This window comes from Babylonia areolata, chromosome 9 (genome assembly GCF_041734735.1).
Source record: "Babylonia areolata isolate BAREFJ2019XMU chromosome 9, ASM4173473v1, whole genome shotgun sequence".
Taxonomy (NCBI): domain Eukaryota; kingdom Metazoa; phylum Mollusca; class Gastropoda; order Neogastropoda; family Buccinidae; genus Babylonia; species Babylonia areolata.
The window spans coordinates 20777905-20800404 of record NC_134884.1 but is presented as its reverse complement, the minus strand read 5'-3'; the positions used below and the strand labels follow the sequence as shown (position 1 = coordinate 20800404).

At 43.2% G+C, this 22500-nt stretch overlaps 1 protein-coding gene across 1 annotated transcript in view; it reads right to left on the bottom strand.

Annotated features, from left to right (window-relative positions):
• Nucleotides 1-14649: 14649 nt before the first annotated feature.
• The window catches only part of LOC143286127 (uncharacterized), a 42662-nt gene continuing 34811 nt past the window's right edge, over nucleotides 14650-22500 (bottom strand). The window contains exon 2 of the mRNA XM_076593720.1: nucleotides 14650-15949. The gene's annotated coding sequence lies outside the window, so the exon portion shown is untranslated. The remainder of the gene's footprint in view (nucleotides 15950-22500) is intronic.

The following is a 22500-nucleotide window of genomic DNA, read 5'->3' as shown; positions in this document are numbered from 1 at the left end:
CAGCGTATATGGCTCGGTTCGCTCGCTTTCACGCCTTCTTGCCAGTGAAACTCTAGGGCTAGGGCGGGGTTGTCGTTTGTGGTAGAACTGGACATTAGTCTCATACAGTAATAATCTTGGTTGTAATGAAATGCTCGATGTGTATGCGTGCGCGCGCGCGCGCGTGTATGTGTATGTGTATGTGTGTGTGTGTGTGAGTGTGTGTGTTTTAACACAGATGTGGTGTAACGCATGATTACGGAGCAATCCGCGTGTTCATGACGCCCACGTGTGTGTGTGTGTGTGTGTGTGTGTGTGTGTGTGTGTGTGCCTTTACGAGTGAGTGCGAACGCGCTCATGTTTGCATGTTCGCCCGCGTATCCGTACCCACATAACAAGATAACTGGAAAAATGAACTAAAAACAAAACAAAACACAGGTTTGCCCGCGTATCCCTACCCGCATAACTGGTTGATTGAAAACTAAAATCAAGGAAAAACACAACACAACATAGGGGGTTTAATTTCGGCGGACTGAAAGAAGGCGAGTGACCCTTGCCAGAAAAGAAGATTAACGGTATGGCTTGACCTCAGGGCCAGCAGTGTGAGTTGAAGGCATCTCCTGCCACAAATTAATTGACCGTGAAGGGTTTTTCAGCCAGCAGACGGCTGTGGCCAGTCTTGTGTGACCTCTTCTGTGGTCATTCGGAGGCAGTGATTAACTTGTCTGTCTGTCTGTCTGTTTGTCTCTGTCCAGTCTGTCTGTCTATGTTTTTCTCTGTTTCTGTCTGTCACTCTCTGAGTCTATGTCTCTGTCTCCGTATCTTTCAATCTGTCCATGTCTGTGCCTCTCTCTCTTCCCTCTCTCCCCCTCTCCTACATGATTATATGTGTGTCTGTGCCCTCCCCACCTCTGTCTCCCCTCTCTTACATATATGTGTGTCTGTACACTTGCACGTACATGAAACGTTTTGATAGTTACGGTTCACGGCATGTAGAACCAACGACACGCAGTCAGTCAGCCATATCAGAAGAACACACACTACACACTACACACACACACACACACACACACACAATGCACTTAAAGACACCCCGTCGAACAAGATCGCCAAGTGCGCTTCCTTTTTTTTTCCTGTGGCAACTTGTTGAACCCAACCACACGTGGCATGGTTATTAATTTTTCACTGAGACATTTCAGGACTTTGAAGGTTTTGCTTCGTGTAAACACGCACCTCACCTACAATTATCACCGATAATGTACAGTATCTTCATAGTGATTATCTGGTGGGAAGTTTCACCCGCTTATTCCCCAAACATCAGCAATAACAAGTGGAGCGGTGGCCCGGTAGTAATGCTGTAAACTAGGAAGTGAATGTCAACATGTTCGAGTCTCAGACGGCCCTGTTCCCCCCCCCCCCCCCCCCCACCACCACCCCTCTCCGCTAGACCTTTACTTTTTTTTCAGTTCTTTTTGATCTGATTTTGTTTTACCCCCTCCTATAGACCTTGTGTAGTGGTCAACGGGCTAAGCTTTCGGATGAAACGATGAACGGAGTTCCCGTATGCATTATGTACTTAGCGGATGTACAAAAAAAATTATTAAAAAAAAAAAAAAAATGAAAATAAAAATAAAATAAAATAATTCCGCGGGAGCAAAAAAAAAAAAAAGTTCTCCCAGGTAAATTTATGTAGAACGTGTGTGGTAGAATAATTAAGTAGAACGTCAGTAGTGTAGTATGGGTTCTGTGAAATTCAAGCTACTCTCCCCTGAGGAGAACCGCGTGCAAAGTGCAGTGCCGCCTCAGTATATTTTTCTTCTCTTATATATAAGATATATATATATATATTCTGTCTGCATGTGTATTTGTTTCACTATCACGGTGTTGTTGTTTTTTAATTAAAAAAAAAATTTACAGAAGTTTTCCAGTGACAGGCCTTTTGTTGCTGTGGGTTCGTTTACGTGTGTAAAGTGCATGCGGAACATCGGTTTATCATCCCATCCGAAAGACGAACACCCAGACGACCACTCAAAGTCAGGTTGAGGGAGGAGTAAAAAAAAAAACAACAACAAAAAAACAAACAAACAACAACAAAAAACTGATCTATATGTGGGACTCGAACTTTGGACATTCGCAACGGAGTCAGGTGCTTTACCACTAGGCCCCCTCCCCCTCTCAGACAGCTCCATTGAAGTGATTGGGTTGCACGTGCTTACCGGAACATGTGTGTGTCGGTGCTCTGTGTTGTGGGTTTGTTTTTTTGTTTTTTGTTTGTTTTTCCAAGCTTTCGCAGTGGAAGTGAAGTAGATATGACTACAATAAAAGACAAAGCGACAACAGCCGGGAAGTTACGAGCACAGTGATAATGTCTTTGATTAATTAACAGCGAGGTAGTTAGCGCAATCCGCCAGGCAGTCTTGGCGAAGAAGTGTTGAGTACTTGGCACGTGGTGAGAATTGTACACGTGTGGCCATCGCCTGATCCCGAATAGAAAGTCCTGCCATTGGAGAGTGGGGGTGAAGATACTGGTGTGTGTTTGGGAAGGGGGCGGTGTAGTGCGTAGGGGGTAGTGGGGGCTGGTGGTGGTGGTGGTGTGCGTGCGTGCGTGCGTGTGTGTGTGTGTGTGTGAAAGAGAAAAGAGAGACAAAGAGAAAAGGTTGTGTGTGTGTGTGTGTGTGTGTGTGTGTGTGTGTGTGTGTGTGTGCTAGACCAAAACTGGAACTAATCATTTTGTTTGTCGGCAAAGTTAAAAGCAAAGGAGATTAACTCACGCACATTTGTCCTTAAGATCAATCTGTTCTTCCCCACAGTCTGGCGTTGATGTGCATAAAATGAACATGTTCAGAGCGAGAAGAGTCGTATCGTTTACAATTATTCAACGACCCTGCTTTTAAAAGAGTTTCTTTCTTACCTTTTTTTATTTAAAAAAAAAGAAAAAAGGTTCGAGTGGCTTTGGTTTATATTCTTTTGTGTTAACCACTAGGAAAAAGTTCCCTTCCTTATGTTTAAATGCGTTAATCGGTAGTGATTCCTCTTCGAGAACCATAACAACAATAAAGATAAAAGATGATGACTATGACGATGATAAAAAAAAAAATACAACAGCAGCAGCAGCAACAACCATGATGATGATGATGATAATGATGTCAAACCACCACAACAGCAGCAGCAGCAACAACAATGATAATAAGAATGATAAGAATAATGGAACAATAATGACAATAGTGCTAATAAATGTTATTAAGCACGAAAGACAGAGCAGTGAGTTTTGCTATTTCGTGCACTTTTAATGTTGAACATGGATATTAACAACGCTTCATTGGGGTGTTATATATATGTGTGTGTGTGTGTGTGTGTGTGTGTGTGTGTGTGTGTGAAAGAGAAGAAGAGAGACAAAGAGAAAAGGTTGTGTGTGTGTGTGTGTGTGCACGTGCGCGCGTGTGTGTGTGTGTGTTCTCCGCATGCTTGATCGGCTGATGACTTGATGACACACACAAAAGAAGAAATCCTGTTTTTTCAGAGCGGACATGCACAAATGGCGAGTGGAAATTGCCAGAAGAAAGAAAGCTGATGGCTATGGCTTGTATGTAATTGTCCGTGCAGCCGGCTGTTCCAGAAACCTTTTGGCATTCTGTGGCCATTCAGTGAAGGGGACTCGTATCTCTGTTTTTCTGTCTGTCTGTCTGTTTCCCTCTCCCTCTCTCAATGTCTTTCTCTCTCTCTCTGTTTCTATCTGTCTCTCATTCTGTCTCTTTATGTCATGTCTTTCTGTTTCTGTCTCTGTCGCTCACTCCCTCTCTCTCTCTCTGATACAGATATAGATCCGTACTCCCACTCTCTCTCTCTCTCTCTCACTCTCTTTCTCAGTACCCCCACCACCCACCACCCTCCCACACACACATTCTCTCTCTCTCTCTCTTTCTGTGCTAACGACCTATTGGCAGGGCACCCGTGGTGTCAAGTAGTTCTGTGGCTGGAGTCGATGTGTGTTGTTCCCAGGCCTGGGTCACAGAGAGAAAGAGTGGTGGTAAACACCCGTTCAATGGTCATGGCCATGGAAATGGATTGATTGTTGTCGTTGTTGTTGTGTGTTGTTTTGTTTTTAATGCTGTTGCTGCTTCCTTTTTTTTCTTCTTTTTTTTAAAAATACCTGGAAATTATCTTCTTTCTGTTAGAGAGAAAAGGAAACTGGCTGCTGTGGCACAGTGGTTAGCGTCGCCGACTGAAGGCTGGGAGGATGGATGCAGGTTCGATTTTAGGCAAATGTGGGTTTTATTTTCGGCCCCTACCCAGGGTTGAGTGTGTTGATGGCTAAAATAGAAAGACTTGGACCACACAGTTGTGTATCCCATTTTAAGGGTGCGTCTGTGGTGTGTGTGTTCTTCAAATTTCCATGCCAACACTGCAAGTGCCTGTGTCTCTTGGACTTGGTTAACTCTTTCCATACGAACGGCGAAAGAGACGACGTTAACGGCGTTTCACCCCAATTACCATCATCAAAATATTGCAAGCGGAAGGCTCTTATACTGAAGACGTGAATGTTGACAAAGAATACCACAATTCTGACGACGGAAGCTAAAGGTTGGGTCATTCAGACACCCACTGGACATCCGAGGGGTCTGTGTAGAGGAGGACTGGCCGTACTGAGTGAGTTAAAGCCGGGATATCATTATGAAAGGAAGCGTAGAGTACACGTAGTCCCCAACCTAAAACGGACCTCCATAGCAGCATCCTCCTTCTCCTATGTCCTTCATCACCAATAATCGATAAACAAATGATTTTATGCCCAGCTGTCCTTGTGAAAAGTGTGTGTGTGTGTGTGTGTGTGTGTGTGTGTGTGTGTGTGTGTGTGTGTGTGTGAAAGAGAAGGAGAGAGACAAAGAGAAAAGGTTGTGTGTGTGTGTGTGTGTGTGTGTGTGTATGTGCGTGCGTGCTTGGGGTGAGTTCAGTCCACTTCTGTGCTTGGGGTGAGTTCAGTCAAGGTCTTCGGTGTCGGCAGATTCACTGGGGACTGTCGCTGAAGGGACGTGGTGGCGGTCTTCACTCTAAGGAGGTTGGGTGTGGGAGGTGGGGGTGGTCGCTCACTCAGACTTACTCCGCGACTGGGCGATTATTGTCACCAGTAGAGGGCTTAGTAAGTGGGTGTTGTCCAAAGTACGTTAAATCAGACGAGGCATTACTGAACACCATCGAAGTGACTCAGCAGCAGCGCAGGGTCTCCTCTGGTGTGTGGCTTCCTGGCGACCTAACATCGATGGTATCATGTAGACTGCCGGCTCTGGGACTGCGACAGGCGAACCCGGGTGTGGCTGTGTATGGGGGACTCGGAATGAGCGGCGTGAGAGTGAAACGGTGCTGATGAAGAGGCAGGAAAAAACCTCGTTCTGAGGATGTGGAATTCTCCTTCTTTTTCTTCTTCGTCCGTGGGCTGCAACTCTCACGTTCACTCGTATGCACACGAGTGGGCTTTTACGTGCATGACCGGTTTTAGCCCGCCATTTAGGCAGCCATACTCCATTTTCGGGGGTTGTGGAATTGAAATGAGCTACGTTTTTCCCTGATGCCCGATTTGGCTGATCCATTTTGGTTCTCCAGTGTTTCTCCATCAGACACGTAGAGGAGGAAGAAGAAGAATATGTGGACAGAATTAAAGTGTAGAGTTTTTGCAGCTGTGTGCAGTTTTAATATAGAACACACAAACATGACAAGGCATCCCTGTAGTTGATCATTTGTTCACTGTGTGTGTGTGTGTGTGTGTGTGTGTGTATACATTTGCTCTAGACTGGTTGTTTATAAACAAAAAACAAACAAACAAAAAACAAAACAAAAAATCGACGGAAAAGGCACAACTATTTATGTTCGGCACGCTTGCAAAAGAATTGGAGGAGTATATACGACTAGTCAGAAATAAAGATGAGCGGTATGGCTTGACCTCGGGGTCTCTTTGAAGACCCACCCATTTCCCTCTCCCTCCGCAGTTAACTGCCCGTGAAGGTTTCGCAGCCAGCTGAACTCAACTAATGTGCTGCGAATTAGGAAAATCTGCATTGTTGGTGTTTCCTTTATCCAACAAGCGAGCACAAAGGGCAGAGTTTTACGACCCTGTTGATTTTCACCCTTAACCCTTTCACCGCCAAGCTCACATTTAAGCACAGGCGTGGTAGAGGACACATGTCACTGAGAGGTGACCATTCATTGGTCTGTTATCCATGAACCTACAGCTCTTAATGCTCGGTGGTAGGATAGGCCATATTTTCTATACATCGCATGGGGAATTCCCAGCTATTCTTAGCCACTGGTCTTTTCTGTGTTTATACCACAACGGAATTTTGTACTCTAAATTGACTGGCGATGAAAGGGTTAATTTGAAGCTCTTCGCTTCAGTCAGTCAGTCAGCCAGTCAGAAACGGGTTTGTCTTCGACAGGTGAATGAATGCAGGATTGGGTCCAAGTGGCCGGAATGGCAGGTGGTGTGGAGAGTGCGCGCGCTAGCGTTCTCGGCTCTGGCTGTGACAAAACATGATGTTATATTTAAAAAATTCAAATGACAAAAGTATTTCAAGAAGTAATGTTTTAAATGTGTGTGTGTGTGTGTGTGTGTGTGTGTGAGTGATATTAATGAATGCATGGTGCAGGCCAGGCAGTGTCTGTACTGACTTAAGGAAATAATATTGCTTTTTATGTTCCGTGTTTGTTGTATCTCGCCAGGATGTGAGCCACAATGGCAGCAATACAATCTCTTCAGCACAGCGACGGTCTGTCTGTGTGAAGCGTGTGTTTGTGTCACACATGTGTACCGACCTTCGTGTGTGTGTGTGTGTGTGTGTGTGTGTGGTGTGTGGTGTGTGTGTGTGGTGCGTGTCACCAGAGAATGGACAGAACATGACAAGGCCGGGCACACACTGAGACAAACACACGGAGACACACAAACACACGCACAAACACAAACACACACACACATGCACAAAGGAACCACACCCTCACAGACACATTCAACCATCCTCTCTCCCTCACACACATACACACAGTTACAAACGGCCAAGTACATCACTCATATCAACCACCCACTCACACACACACACACACACACACACACTCACACGCAGGCACTCAGAAAGCACCACCAAATCACTGTTGGATCAGTTTCAGACACTTTACTACGCGTTATAACAGTGGTAAATGTACAATGTACATCAACATCCAGCACTCTTTTACCTTTGCCTGGCCTGCTAGTTCACACACACACATGTGCGTGTGTGCGTGTGTGTATATCACCTTTTTGAAGAGACACGTGTATGACTATATGTACAGAATTATTTTTATATATTTATATATATATACAGTGAGTGACTCTCTAAGTCCAGATCACATGAAGAATTTCCATGAGCGCTCGAACAGCAACACACTTGCTCACAGCGCTAACACACACGCACACATACACACAGAGTCACACACACACACACGCCTACAACTGTCCTAACACAGAGACAAAAATCAATACACAGTTGGATGGACGATGTTGGAGCGTGAGGGTCAGGATGGGGTGAGGGAGGCGGGGGGAGGGGGGATATAATGGGCAGAGGAGCAGGACAGGGAAAAAGAGAAAGAAAGAGACGAGGGTGGGGTGAGGGGGGCAGTGTGGGGGCGGTGGAGGCGGGGGGCTAAAGGTGGAGAGGGAGCTATGATATACACACTTCTTCCTGGGACTGGGTTCCTGACGAACCTATCTAAAGTCTACATAACTAATTCAACATTGAAAAAAAAAGATAACAACAACAAAAACAACATTAAAAAACCCAAAACATACAAACAACCCCTCATCTCCCCCCAAAAAAGACATCCAATAATTTACAGAAGAAAAAAAAATCACTGTCCGTCGGCACTTTTCCAAACCTTTCTTCCATTTCATGTCATCATTCAAAAACGTGTAAGATACATTTTCATCATTTACCTTTCCCCTAGAAGAGGATCAGATCAAATCAAATCACTTCAGTTCGTTTTACCAGCAGTTTCTTCAACGATCAATGGCACTGATACGTTCGCTTCGGAATCGGCTTCACTCAATAAATAACAGAAATCAACACGACGAATCAGTGCATAAAAAAAATCTACACCGTTTCAATTCACGGGCAGAAAAATAAAGCGGGTAATTAGCGAAAGAAGAAAAAAGAGAGGAGGACAATGAGGATAAGGGAAAAAAAAAAGATAAACACTCTACATCAATACTGCACACGCGTACGCACGTGCGCGGGCACATGCACACACACACACACACACAACAAAAACACTCCAGCGATAATCATCAAAAATGAAAGAAGAAAAAAAAAAAAAAAAAAAAAAAGCACGCTCAAAATATGTTAATGTTCACCATTCTGACATCCAAGAAAAAGCAAATTTCACACACTGACGTCACGTCCGTTCTTCAGTTTCAAAAACACATTATTCAAACTGAAGCATACTGTTGATCTTAAGCACTGGACTACACCAGAAAAAAAACGATTAAGAACTATACATACATATTCAAATCTCAAAAAAGAAAAAGAGAAGAATCCAAAACGAGAGATGGGGAGAAAGAGACGGGATGGAAGGAAGATTCAAAGCGAAAGGAAAAAAAAATACAAAGATTTACAAGTCATGTTCAACTAACATCATTTCACATGTCATCACTCCACTTCCATTTGCGTTAATAATAACAACAACAAAAATAATGACAACAACAATAAATTAAAAAAATGACGACCATAATAATAACAGGAAAATGGCTCAGCACGTCTTCATTTTCATTTGTTTTTTGTTCTCCTGCAAATTGCAGGACTGGGAGAGAGAGCGTCCATCCCAAATGAACCCCCCACCGCCAGTGTCAGCATCAATATCACAGGCAAGTCAATGAGTGACCCAACCAACCACCAAACGAGCACAAGACACGCTTGCTCTTGCCCCCAGCACAAGGGCGGACAACTCACTCCAATCAAAAAGCTGCTAGGCAGGCACTCCCCGCATGGGCTGCTTGCACACAAAGGTCCCTGAAAAAAAAAGTACAGAGAAACGGGAAGCAGATCACTCGTGAAAGGTGACAGGTTCCACAGCGACAGGGCCAGTGAGTGACTTCATATTATTCACTGTGTCCAAGCTCGGCATAGGAAGGTGGGGCCCAGTCCTCTCCTTCTGTCGCTTTTCGCCTTCCCTGACCACAGACACTAATATCTCATTCTAGTGTCTATGCCCTGACCGAAGTCAGGTACCCGGTACCCATTTCACACCAGAGTGGAGCGAGGAAAACAAAATGGAGTAAAGTGCCTTTCCTAAGGACACAACACCGTGCCAACCAACAACGAGGGCCTCGAACCCCCGATCACTGGATCACAAATCCAAGGCCTCACCGATTGGACCACAGTGCCTCCCTAAAAAAAAGTTAACATCCACACGAAACAAAGTCAAGAAACTTCAGGTCAAGAAAAGATCACAGAGGTAACACACAGCCAGAAATCTTTCATTCTTTCCTCTCTGTCCCCTTTTCCTTTACCAGTGTGTGTGCAAGCTTAGCTGATTGGGGGAAGTCGCCAGAAAGCAAAGCGCTGTTGGTTTGAAGTTACCTGCCCTTTGAAGAGGAAGGGTAGGTGTGGAGGGAGTGGGAGAGGGGGGGGGGAGCAAAGTGACTGTCCTGGTTTGGTGATTGGTTTTTGTTTAGTTTTTTTGTTTTTATTTTATTTTTTTTATTTTTTATTTTTTTTAATCTCAGCTTCAAGTTTGATCTTGTTTCTTGTGAGTAATCGACCCTGATTGAAATACCCCACCCGTCCCACTACCCTCCTCCTCTGACCTCGCCCCTCGCTTGCATATTCATCTGTCTTACCGGGGCGAGGTGGGCGTTGGGTGGTGGGTGAGTAAGGGGATAAACCATAAACAAATGAATAGAGTATGAACAAAAAGATAAACAAGTAGGTATGATTTTATACGTTGTAAATAAATATATTGAAAAAAAAAATGTTTAGACCAATAAGTAAACCAACAAAGACATTCGTGAAGGAGAAAAACGTCAGTATAGAACAATCACCCTCCTGCTGTTCACCACATGGGTTCTGCTTCTCTGGATTCTATGAGAGTCAGTCGTGTCCGACTATGACCATCAGAACAGCAGAGGACGCAACTGCTGTCCCAACTATCTGGGCTAGAATTGGATTATAGTGGAGAGTGTCTTGCCCAAGTTACATCCCCACTCTCTCGGCCAAGAGGGTTTTAGGACAGTCGGCGTTGGGTTGGTTCCCAAAGGCCAACAAGCCCACAAGGCTGCAGCACTAAGAGCCAGTGCAATTTTGCCTCCTAGTTTGAGAGTCATAGCCTTCACAAAAGACTAAGCTGTAAATGGTTTCCCATTGACTGGAGAAACCATTGATAAATACAGCTCTCACTTTGCTGTTGGCCCAGATGTAAACTTATGTCAATCTGGATTAAATACCAGATAGATATCAAGGGGGTGTGGCTAGAAGGACCGGGTACACCGGATACGGGTACAGATCTATCATACTAAATTTACCCTTTCTCCCAACCCACAACTCCTGACTGCTCAAGATCTTCCATTTTACCAGCTCACAAATACCTAACGCTTCCCTTTCTTCTCCACGTCACTACACATGTGCTGCTGATCCCTTCTATACTGATGCAAAGACAAAACAAACAATCTTACAGCAAAAATTTAAATAAAAAAAGGGAAAAAAATCACCATTCATCAGTGATGGTGTACAAGATGTTTGCAGAACGTAACATTACACATTGTCATCGGTGATTTTTTTTTTTTTTTTATTTTTTTTTTAATGTGAAATGTCAGTCAAACTAAGTCAGTGAAACAAAAACTATACAATGAACTGGATTTTCTGCGCACGTTTTTTTTGTTTTTTTGGGGTTTTTTTTCTTTTTTTTTTTCTTTTTTAATGAAGTAACTAGCGTAACCAGGCATGTGAAGACAGAAATGTATTGCATTTCTCAAACATTAGATTAGTCAAATGACTGCATGTGTTCTATCACAAACAGGCTGGGCACATAGCTATCACAGTGAACGGGATTGGTTATCATGTGTAAGTCGAGGAGGCTGGAAGAAGTATTTACACCACAACGTCACCATGTGTGGAACAACAAGCTAACGGCTTCACCGGTCAGTGGGAGCGGGAAACTGGTTCCAACATTCACACTGGTTCCAGCATTTACGTTGGCTCCAACACTGGTTCCAGCATTTACATTGGTTCCAGCATTTACGTTGGTTCCAACACTGGTTCCAAAATTCACACTGGTTCCAGCATTCACACTGGTTCCAACATTCACACTGGTTCCAGCATTTACGTTGGCTCCAACACTGGTTCCAACATTCACACTGGTTCCAGCATTTACGTTGGCTCCAACACTGGTTCCAACATTCACACTGGTTCCAGCATTTACGTTGGTTCCAACACTGGTTCCAGCATTTACATTGGTTCCAGCATTCACACTGGTTCCAGCATTTACGTTGGCTCCAACACTGGTTCCAACATTTACACTGGTTGAAGCATTTACGTTAGTTCCAACACTGGTTCCAACATTTACACTGGTTCCAGCATTTACGTTGGTTCCAAAACTGGTTCCAACATTTACCCTGGTTCTAACATTGGTTCCAGCATTCACACTGGTTCCAGATTTACGTTGGTTCCAACACTGGTTCCAACATTCACACTGGTTCCAACACTGGTTCCAGCATTCACATTGGTTCCAGCATTTACATTGGTTCCAACATTGGTTCCAACATTGACATTGGTTCCAACATTGATTCCAACATTCACACTGGTTCCAACATTGATTCCAGCGTTCACATTGGTTCCAGCATTCACAATGGTTCCAACATTGGTTCCAGCATTAACATTGGTTCCAGCATTCACATTGGTTCCAACATTGGTTCCAGCATTAACATTGGTTCCAACATTCACATTGGTTCCAACATTCACATTGGTTCCAGCATTAACATTGGTTCCAACATTGGTTCCAACATTTACATTGGTTCCAGCATTCACATTGATTCCAACATTGGTTCCAACATTCACATTGGTTCCAACATTGGTTCAAGCATTCACACTGGTTCCAAAATTCACATTGGTTCCAACATTGATTCCAGCATTCACACTGGTTCCAACATTTATAACAGTTCCAACATTCACATTGGTTCCAATATCGGTTCCAACATTCACATTGGTACCAACATTCATACTGGCTCCAACATTCAAATAGGTTCCAATATTGGTTCCAGCATTGGTTCCAAAATATATATATATATATTGGTTCCAACGTTTATACTGGTTCCGAGATTGGTTCCAACGTTCAAACTGGTTCCAACTTTCAGCATTCATATAGGTTCCAATATTTACATAGGTTCCAAAATTCACATTGGTTCCATTATCCACATTGGTTCCAACATTCAGCCTCATACCTTTTGAGTCTTCCCTGATGTCCTCTGGTTATATTTCTCCCCGCTACCCACCATGAGTGACGTGTTAACAAACACTGTCTGACAGTTTACAGAACGGCATTTCGCCGAATGGACATTTCCTCCTTTTGTGTTGGTGTTGTTTTGTGTGGTTTTCTGTTGTTTCTTCCACACACACATCCCCCACTCCCTCCTGGGTGGACACATCTCTAAGTGAGAAATGGTGTTGATTTTAGAGATTCCACCGAATGCCATGTCACAAGGTACAACAGTGGTTGAGACATGCTCTGTCATTTTTTCACACTCTCTCAGATGTGTGTGTTTATATATATATATATATATATATATATATTTATACAAGGAGATGTACACTCACACGTGCTTGTATTCTGTTGCCCAAGATGAAGATAAAGGGGGGTGGGGGTGGGGGGTGAAGAAGATGTGATGAGCAGAAAGTAGAGAGACCTGGGGTGCAGTCGTGTGGGACACACTGTTGAAAACGCCCTTTCGTCGAAATGTCATCTCCACAATACTTCCATGAAATCATGAAATATGTCTTCTTCTTCTTCTTCTTTTTTTTTTTTTTTAATGCCTTTCACAAACTGTCACAGTCTCCGTCATACAAGACCATTCGATTTCATGAATAAGAAATAAAATAAAATAAAAAGCAAAAAGGTCAACATCAGATAAATATCTATATTCATAACGTATTCTCTGTGTATATATCTATATATTTACCAGTGTGTTTCTGTTGTTGTATTTACAAGTAGTGAAGAGTGGGGGAGAGTGGGGGGGAGGGGCTGTGAAGAAAAAGACCGAGACAAAACGAAAATCTCTAAGTCGATCTCCACCCCAAAGATGTTTGCAGAACGCCATTCGTACAACAGTTAACGGTGTAGTCAACATCTGTAACACTATCGTTCACAGAACAAGAAACAGTAATAAGATCACAGGTGTTTTCACAGAACATGGACTTTCTGAAGAAACACTTTTTTTTTTTTTTTTTTTTTTTTTTACATACTGATTTGCAAAATAAAAATAATAAAGAACACAAAAATTATTTACAACATTTGAATCATCACAACAGTATGTCGCCAGGACCGTGTGCATAATAGTTCTTACAGCATTTCTTCACAAGCTCGGGATAGTCAACAATGATTTTGTTCACAGAACAACAGCACTCTATCACACCCTACACGAAAAAAACAACAACAAAAAACAACAGTTGTTCACATTCAAGGAACGAAAGAATAAAAAAAACCTCGAACAAGACTGGTTTATCTTGTCACCGGTCTGGTTAAATGCGTCATCACAAGATGTGAAAAAGAAAAGCGTCATCACAAGAAGAAACAAAATTGAAAAAAAAAAAAAAAAAAAAAAAAAAAAATCAGACTGATTTATCAAATCACCAGCCTGTAAGAATGCGTTGAAAAAACAGACATGAATCTCAGACTGATTCATCTGATCAGTCTGTGTAAAAGCAGCCCGACCCCTCCTCACCACCCGGACCCTAAAAAAAAAAATAAAAAAAAAGAAAGCAAGAACGAACGAACTCGGACTGATTAATGTGATCACATGCTCAAGGGAATTCCTCACAAAAAGACGCGCTTCAGAATTAACTATCTAACCACGAGTCTGTGTAAACGCGCCCCCTACCCCCTCCGAAGAAAAAAAAAAAAAGAAGAAAAAAAGCAACAACCCCCCCCCCCCCCAAAAAAAAACAAAAAAAAAACAAGTCTGTGTAAACGCGCCCCCTATCCCCTCCGAAGAAAAAAAAAAATAAGAAGAAAAAAAGCAACAACCCCCCCCCAAAAAAAAAAAAAAAAAACAAGTCTGTGCAAACGCGCCCCCTACCCCCTCCGAAGAAAAAAAAAATAAGAAGAAAAAAAGCAACAACCCCCCCCCCAAAAAAAAAACAAAAAAAAAAAAAAAAAAATCAAGTCTGTGTAAACGCATCACACACAGAGACAGAAAAACAACAACAAAAACAACAACAATCAAAAACAAAAAAATGCATCACATAAAACGCTTTATACTGATTGATCTAATCACCAATCCATGTGAATGCGTCACACACACACACACTGGACTAATTAACAAAACATCAGTATGCGTACATTCCTCACACACGGCTGTGATTACAACTTCTACACAACAGACAACTATCAGGCAATGTGTGTGTGTGTGTGTGTGTGTGTGTGTGTGTGTGTGTGTGTGTGTGTGTGTGTGTGTGTGTGCAAAAAAAAAAAAAAAAAAAAAAAAATCCGAACTACTGAAAGCTGCTTTTCATTCGATGAGACCTTATAATCTTTTTCTTTTCTTTTTTTTCTTTTTTTTTTCTCTCTCTTTTTTGGGAGAAAAACAAAGGGGGAAATAATTGTGGTAGTTCAGTCGTTCACATTCATCTGATTTTCTGTTGTTTACTTAAAGCCAGACCAAGTGCCTGCAAACATTGTCATCCATAATCATCATCATCATCATCATCTCCAAAATGCATATAACTCGTCCAACAACTGTGAGGTATTCGGGGAATGGGGGTGGTGGGTGGAGGGAGATAAGAGTGTGGAAAACGGGGGACCAGGGGGTAGTGCCCACCACTGCAACCAACACTTTGTAACCAAGACATTTAGTAGCCAACATCTTTATTTCTGTATAATTCTTTTTTTTTTTCTTTTTTTTTGAAGGGGGGGGTGAGGGGGTGAGTTGGGGGTGGGGGGTGGGGGGGGGACCAACGGCCAATCCGTTTGTTTTGGCTCAACAAAATTATCTCCGTGTATTTATCCCACTACTTTTGTCCAGTGGTTAACATCAAGATATCATATCCTGTCAATGAGTCTGCTATGATAACATATAACAAACAATGTTGCAAAATTCAGTGTACATGACTGAACAAATATGAACATCAGCAATAAAAAGAGATATATGTCACGGGTTTTCCTTGGCAAAGACAGGCTGTGCAAAAAACAACAACCCCCCCTCCCCCCAAAAAACAACAACAAAAAACAAAAAAAAAAACCCACCAAAAACCATGGTTCAACAACTTTCTTTTTCCATCCTTTCTTCCTCTTTATTTTCATTCCTTCCTTCCTTCTTTTCTTTCGTTCCTCTTTCTCTGTCTTTTCGTTCGTATTCTTTTTTCTTCTCTTTTTTTTTCTCTCTCTTCTTTCTCATATATATCAACTCACTTATCAACTAAATATTCGAACAAATTCTACCAGAAATCGATGCAACTAAAAAGGCAAGCGTAAATATTTTGCAAACAAAAAACGAAAAGAAAAGAAACCAATTCGAAAAGCGTTGTTCACAGAAGCTCTGTGGTCCAGCGCTCTACATCTCCTGTGATAAAGCAGCGAGAGGTGTCTCGGGTTCCATACCAGGCCAGTGACGGACGGTTCCATTCCCAACCCCCCACCCCCTCCCGCCCCCCACCATTCCTCCAGACTCCCATGCCCCAGCTGTTAGATCCTGAGCCAGCAGCCTGCATGCTGATTCTTCGAAACGGGCGAAAACACCTGGATAGGTCCACTGCAACACACAAGGCTGTCACATTATAGACAAGGCTGCCACAATTATAGACAGATGGCGACATTATAAACAAGATGGCGACATCATAGGACATAAAAACAAGATGGCGACATTAGACAAGATGGTGGCATTATAGGACATTATAGACAAGATGACGAAAACATAGACAAGATGGCGACATTAGAGGACATTATAGACAAGATGGCGAAAACATAGACAAGATGGCGACATTATAAACAAAGTGGCGACATTACAGACAACATGGACACGTTACAGAAAGGTGGTTAAGTCAAAGAGAAGGCGCTACATTGTAGACAAGTCGATTACAAAATACAGAAGGTGGCTAAATCATGAACAGTCGGTGCTACATCGTAGACAAGTCGGTTACATTATAAAGAAGGTGGCTAAATCATATAGTAGGTGCTACATCGTAGACAAGTCAGTTACATTATAAAGAAGGTGGCTAAATCATATAGTAGGTGCTACATCGTAGACAAGTCAGTTACATTATAAAGAAGGTGGCTAAATCATATCGTCAGTGCTACATCGTAGACAGGTCAGTTACATTATAAAGAAGGTGGCTAAATCATATAGTAGGTGCTACATCGTAGACAAGTCAGTTACATTATAAAGGTGTCTAAATCATATAGTAGGTGCTACATCGTAGACAAGTCAGTTACATTATAAAGAAGGTGGCTAAATCATATAGTAGGTGCTACATCGTAGACAGGTCAGTTACATTATAAAGAAGGTGGCTAAATCATATATAGTCGGTGCTACATCGTAGACAGGTCAGTTACATTATAAAGAAGGTGGCTAAATCATATATAGTGGTGCTACATCGTAGACAGGTCAGTTACATTATAAAGGTGTCTAAATCATATAGTAGGTGCTACATCGTAGACAAGTCAGTTACATTATAAAGAAGGTGGCTAAATCATATATAGTCAGTGCTACATCGTAGACAGGTCAGTTACATTATAAAGAAGGTGGCTAAATCATCTAGTAGGTGCTAAATCGTAGACAAGTCAGTTACATTATAAAGAAGGTGGCTAAATCATCTAGTAGGTGCTAAATCGTAGACAAGTCGGTTACATTATAAAGAAGGTGGCTAAATCATCTAGTAGGTGCTAAATCGTAGACAAGTCGGTTACATTATAAAGAAGGTGGCTAAGGCCGTGGTTATACTGAACCGTGCCAAACGCGCCGCACGTTTTGCGGCGCAAATTGCGCGTTCGGTTTCCGGAAAATCCTTCTCTGGGCTTACTGGGGACGGGTGAAAGTGGTTATGCTGAGCCGTCTTGGACCCGTAAATTTTACGCCGCGTTTTGCACGGTCGTGCGAACCGAGCGCACGCGGCCGCACGGGTGAAAAGGGACAAAACTCGTGCTTGATTTTTTGGATAAATAACGACACTTCCTTTCCAACATGGACGACGAGAGGTTGATCGCTGCAGTGAGGATTCGAACTTTCATCTATAACAAAGACGACAAGAACCACTGGTTTCATTCTAAAATACGCCACGAATTTCTCTTCATCACTCCATAGCTGGGGCATAAGATGATGATATGCGCCATGAAGGTGTCGCACTTTGTTGATGGGATGAACGGCAAATCGACGATTTCTTCTGCCTAATTGTTTTTTTCTCTACCACCACCACAAAAGCAGCTTCTTCTTTCTCGTTAGCGCCATTTTCTCATATGTATGTGCCTGTTTCCGCGGGTATTGCATCAGCGCAAGCAAAACCTGCGGCGTGTGTGGTACGGTTCAGCATAACCACCTGCGCCGCTTAATTTGCGCCGTAAAACGTGCGGCGTGTGTTGCACGGTTCAGTATAACCACGGCCTTCATCATATATAGTAGGTACTACATCGTAGACAAGTCGGTTACATTATAAAGAAGGTGGCTAAATCATATATAGTGGTGCTACATCGTAGACAAGTCGGTTACATTATAAAGAAGGTGGCTAAATCATCTAGTAGGTGCTAAGTCGTAGACAAGTCGGTTACATTATAAAGAAGGTGGCTAAATCATATATAGTGGTGCTACATCGTAGACAAGTCAGTTACATTATAAAGAAGGTGGCTAAATCATATATAGTGGTGCTACATCGTAGACAGGTCAGTTACATTATAAAGAAGGTGGCTAAATCATATATAGTAGGTGCTACATCGTAGACAGGTCAGTTACATTATAAAGAAGGTGGCTAAATCATCTAGTTGGTGCTAAATCGTAGACAAGTCGGTTACATTATAAAGAAGGTGGCTAAATCATATAGTTGGTGCTAAATCGTAGACAAGTCGGTTACATTATAAAGAAGGTGGCTAAATCATATATAGTTGGTACTACATCGTAGACAGGTGGGTTACAATATAAAGAAGGTGGCTAAATCATACTATCTGTAGTAGGTGCTACATTGTAAACGAGTTGGTTACATTATAAAGAAGGTGGCTAAATAATAGAGAAGGTGCTACATTGTAGACAAGTCGGTTACATGATACAGAAGAGGGCTCATCAATTATTTGTATTTGTATTTCTTTTTATCACAACAGATTTCTCTGTGTGAAATTCGGGCTGCTCTCCCCAGGGAGAGCGCGTCGCTACACTACAGCGCCACCTTTTTTTTTCTTTCTTTCCTTTTTTGTATTTTTCCTGTGTGCAGTTTTATTTGTGTTTTTTTCCTATCGAAGTGGATTTTTCTACGGAATTTTGCCAGGAACAACCCTTTTGTTGCCGTAGGTTCTTTTACGTGCGCTAAGTGCATGCTGCACACGGGACCTCCGTTTATCGTCTCAACCGAATGACTAGTGTCCAGACCACCACTCAAGGTCCTAGTGGATGGGGAGAAAATATCGGCGGCTGAGCCGTGATTCGAACCAGCGCGCTCAGATTCTCTCGCTTCCTACGCGGACGCGTTACCTCCAGGCCATCACTCCACAGTACACAGGTTGCTTACATTACAGGGAAGGTGGCTGAAAAGGAAAAAAAAAAAAAAAAATTATAGAAAGTATATTGTCGTTTACGTTAGACTACGAGATTGTCAACAACAACAAAAATGATACAGAAAATACAAGACATGTGTATCCAATTGTATTGACAGAACACTGGCACACACGGATGGTGGTCGGGATGGGTGTGGAGTGGCTGACAGGACTAAAAACGAACAAACCGCAGCACAGAAGACGGTGTAATCATTAAGAAAAATAATATGTAACAATTCTTGTGGACATGGCAATCAGTTAACACACAAGGTGGGGTGGGGGTGGGGGTGGGGGGGGGGGGGGTCAATGGTGTGTGGGCAGGGTGGAGGTGAGGAGAGCAGTAATAAGTGTAACAGGGGAGGCGGTTTAAAATATGAACGTAACGAAGAAATGAAACGCTCACTTTTATGGGCAGAACGCTCTCTCTCTCTCTCTCTCTCTCTCTCTCTCTCTCTCTCTCACACACACACACCCACACAAACACACGGGAAACAGTCGCTAAATTATCAAGAAAATGAAGAAATATAATATCAACACTGACTGAACCCTTTCACCGCCAGTCAATTTAGAGTACAAAATTCCCTTGTGCTATAAACACCGAAAAGACAGTGTCTAAGAATAGCTGGGGATTCCCCCTGTGATGTATAGAAAATATGGCCTATCCTTCCACCGAACATTAAGAGCAGTAGGTTCATGGATAACAGACCAATGATATGGTCACCTTTCAGTGACATGGTTCCTCTACTTCGCCTGTGCATAAATGCGAGCTTGGCGGTGAAAGGGTTAAACACCCACTTTCATGAGCAGAAAATCCATCAACACTAATTCAAAACATAATGGATGCTTCCTCTACACAAAGCGAAAAAGGTCTTGACATAACGAACGGAAAATATGTTTAAATCTGACACCTACAGACAGCCATATGCAGTGGAGCTGTCCCCGAGTGTCAACACTTTCAACGACACAAATTTTCAGCACAGATCTGTTCTCAACAAATCTCTTCACCTTCTCTGCTGCATCACTGATCAACCATTTGATTTGACCCGAGAAGTGTGTTGACTTTTACGTACGAAATATTAATTAATTAATTAATTAATTATGTTCAGCCTGGGGACATTTTATATAATCTCTACACTCCTGTTGTTTTGTTGTTGTTTTTAATCAACTCGCTAAAAAGGATTTGGAGGTGAGTGGGGGTGGGGGGTGGTGGGGGTGCGGGTGCGGGTGTGTGTGTGTGTGTGTGTGTGTGTGTGAGAGAGAGAGAGAGAGAGAGAGAGACCAGTCAGAACTGTCACGGACAAGGCAGTTAGTTTATTAAGAAAACAAAACGAAACTTAAACATCCTTTTTTTTTTTCGCCATCACATCAACGCACGCGCGAGGGGATGGGGGAGGGGGGGGGGGGGTAATTATCATGTTCTTATTTTGATACTTACACCACGCTGCGTTGTGAAGAATGCTGTTTCTTGTATGATTAACCATGCATCCAAAAGAAGTGGGGGGACTGGGGGGGGGGGAGGTTGTGTTGACGAGACCGAAAGATGCAATGGAAGCAGATACCGGGGATGGTGGTGGGTACTGGAGAGGGGCAGGGGGAAGGGTGCGAGGCGGAGAGGAGGGGGGGGGGAAGGGGGGGGAGGGGGATGTTGGGGGGGGGGGGAGCAGATATCGAAAGAAAACCAAAACACTGAAGCTAAAACTATAACTGGAAACAAGTGCAAGAAGTAGAAGAAGAAAAAAAAAACTAGCACCGTGAAAACAGCCCGACATGAGGGAGCTGATGTGTTAAAAGGAAAAGAAAGAAAGAAAGAAAAAATGTATCAACAAAGAGCAAGTAATTTATTCTCAAGCTAATGGAAAATCAGCACTGTCAGAGTTCTCTATCTAAAGTGACTAAAGATGAAAGCAAGAGATAAAGGTAGTGACTGTGCCAGCTGCCATGTTCCAGCTCTGAACGGCACGCACACACACACACACACACACACACACACACACGTGAAAGTGAACACTACTACTGCTTACACAACTGCACAAAATTTCCAGTAATGTTCCGGGTAGAAAAAAAATATATTAGCAGTAAGCCCCCACTCCCACCCCCTGCCACCTCTACTACCCCCTCCCCCTCTCTCTCTCTCTCTTCCATCCCCCATCACAACCTTCATCTCACAACAGAAGAAGCTCAACAACCAACAACACTCAAGCAGCAGCACGCACTCACGCGCCCAGCACGCGCACGGGTGTCGACCAGGCCTACATGTTGCACGTGCACGTATGCACACCCCCCACCCCCACCCCGACACCACCACCCTACCCCGACCCCCTTCAGTGACGTATAAGCTGTCAGAGAACTGGGTCAGTGATGCGCGTAGCGGCGCTGTTTATCAGAACGTCGAGACTAAAGCCTGGTTTGTTGTTCGGGGCGGGAAGGATTGGGCAGGAGTGACAACGCCAAGGTGGGACAGGAGCTGAGAGTGAGAGGGAGGGAGAGAGAGAGAGAGAGAGATGGGGGTTGGGCGGACGGTCGGACAGGGGTAGTGAGAGACATACATACACACAGAGGTGTTTCAACTCCCTCCAATAACAGAATATATTCACAACGAAACCTAAAACACTAAAACAGCAACAACGACAAAAAAGAAAGAAAAAAAAAAGCAACAATGAAACTGGACATAATAGGGCGAAAACCAAAACACAGGTCGCTTCACTCACCCCAACGTGACAGAGAACTGGTGGTGGGGATGGGAGGGGGGAAGGGGTGAGGGGGTAAGAAGGGGGCGGGGTGTTAGCGCTGCATCTTTTGGCGCCCCTGCCAGAGGAATCCTCTATCTGGTATTGAGGACAGATAGTTATCATCGGGTCGTCAGTCACTTTCCACAAAGCTTTCCATTCCCCATTTTCAACCGAACGACAGGCCATTCCATTCGCGCTTCCGAAAGCCTACCTGTCACTTCGAATTAGTTTGCATTTCTGCTTGACTTGAGACGCAACAAAGAGTATCTAGAAAAGCCTATGAATCATGTCACATTAATATACACGTGAACGGGGCTACAGATTTATGTCAAGAAATGTTTCTGTTAAAAGAAAACTTTACTTATTTGCACATTACATAATTATGAGGTAATGTACTATTTGAAAGATGAGTAAAAGAAAGCCGTTTTGTTTTTGTTTTTGTTTTTAAATTGAAACTTCGTTGTTTTCCTGTTTTAGTTTTGTTGAATTTGCAATCTCATTTTCTGGATTTTTTGTTGTTGTTGTTGTTGCTTCATCACAAACTTGCCAAGCAAAACCTTTTTCCCATGTGGGAGGCGGGAGACACGAATTTTCAACAGCAATGGTGCTGAGCAAAAATTATTTCACCAGTCAACATGCAGACATTTCCTGGTGGAGTGATGGCCTAGAGGTAACGCGTCCGCCTAGGAAGCGAGAGAATCTGAGCGCGCTGGTTCGAATCACGGCTCAGCCGCCGATATTTTCTCCCCCTCCACTAGACCTTGAGTGGTGGTCTGGACGCTAGTCATTCGGATGAGACGATAAACCGAGGTCCCATGTGCAGCATGCACTTAGCGCACGT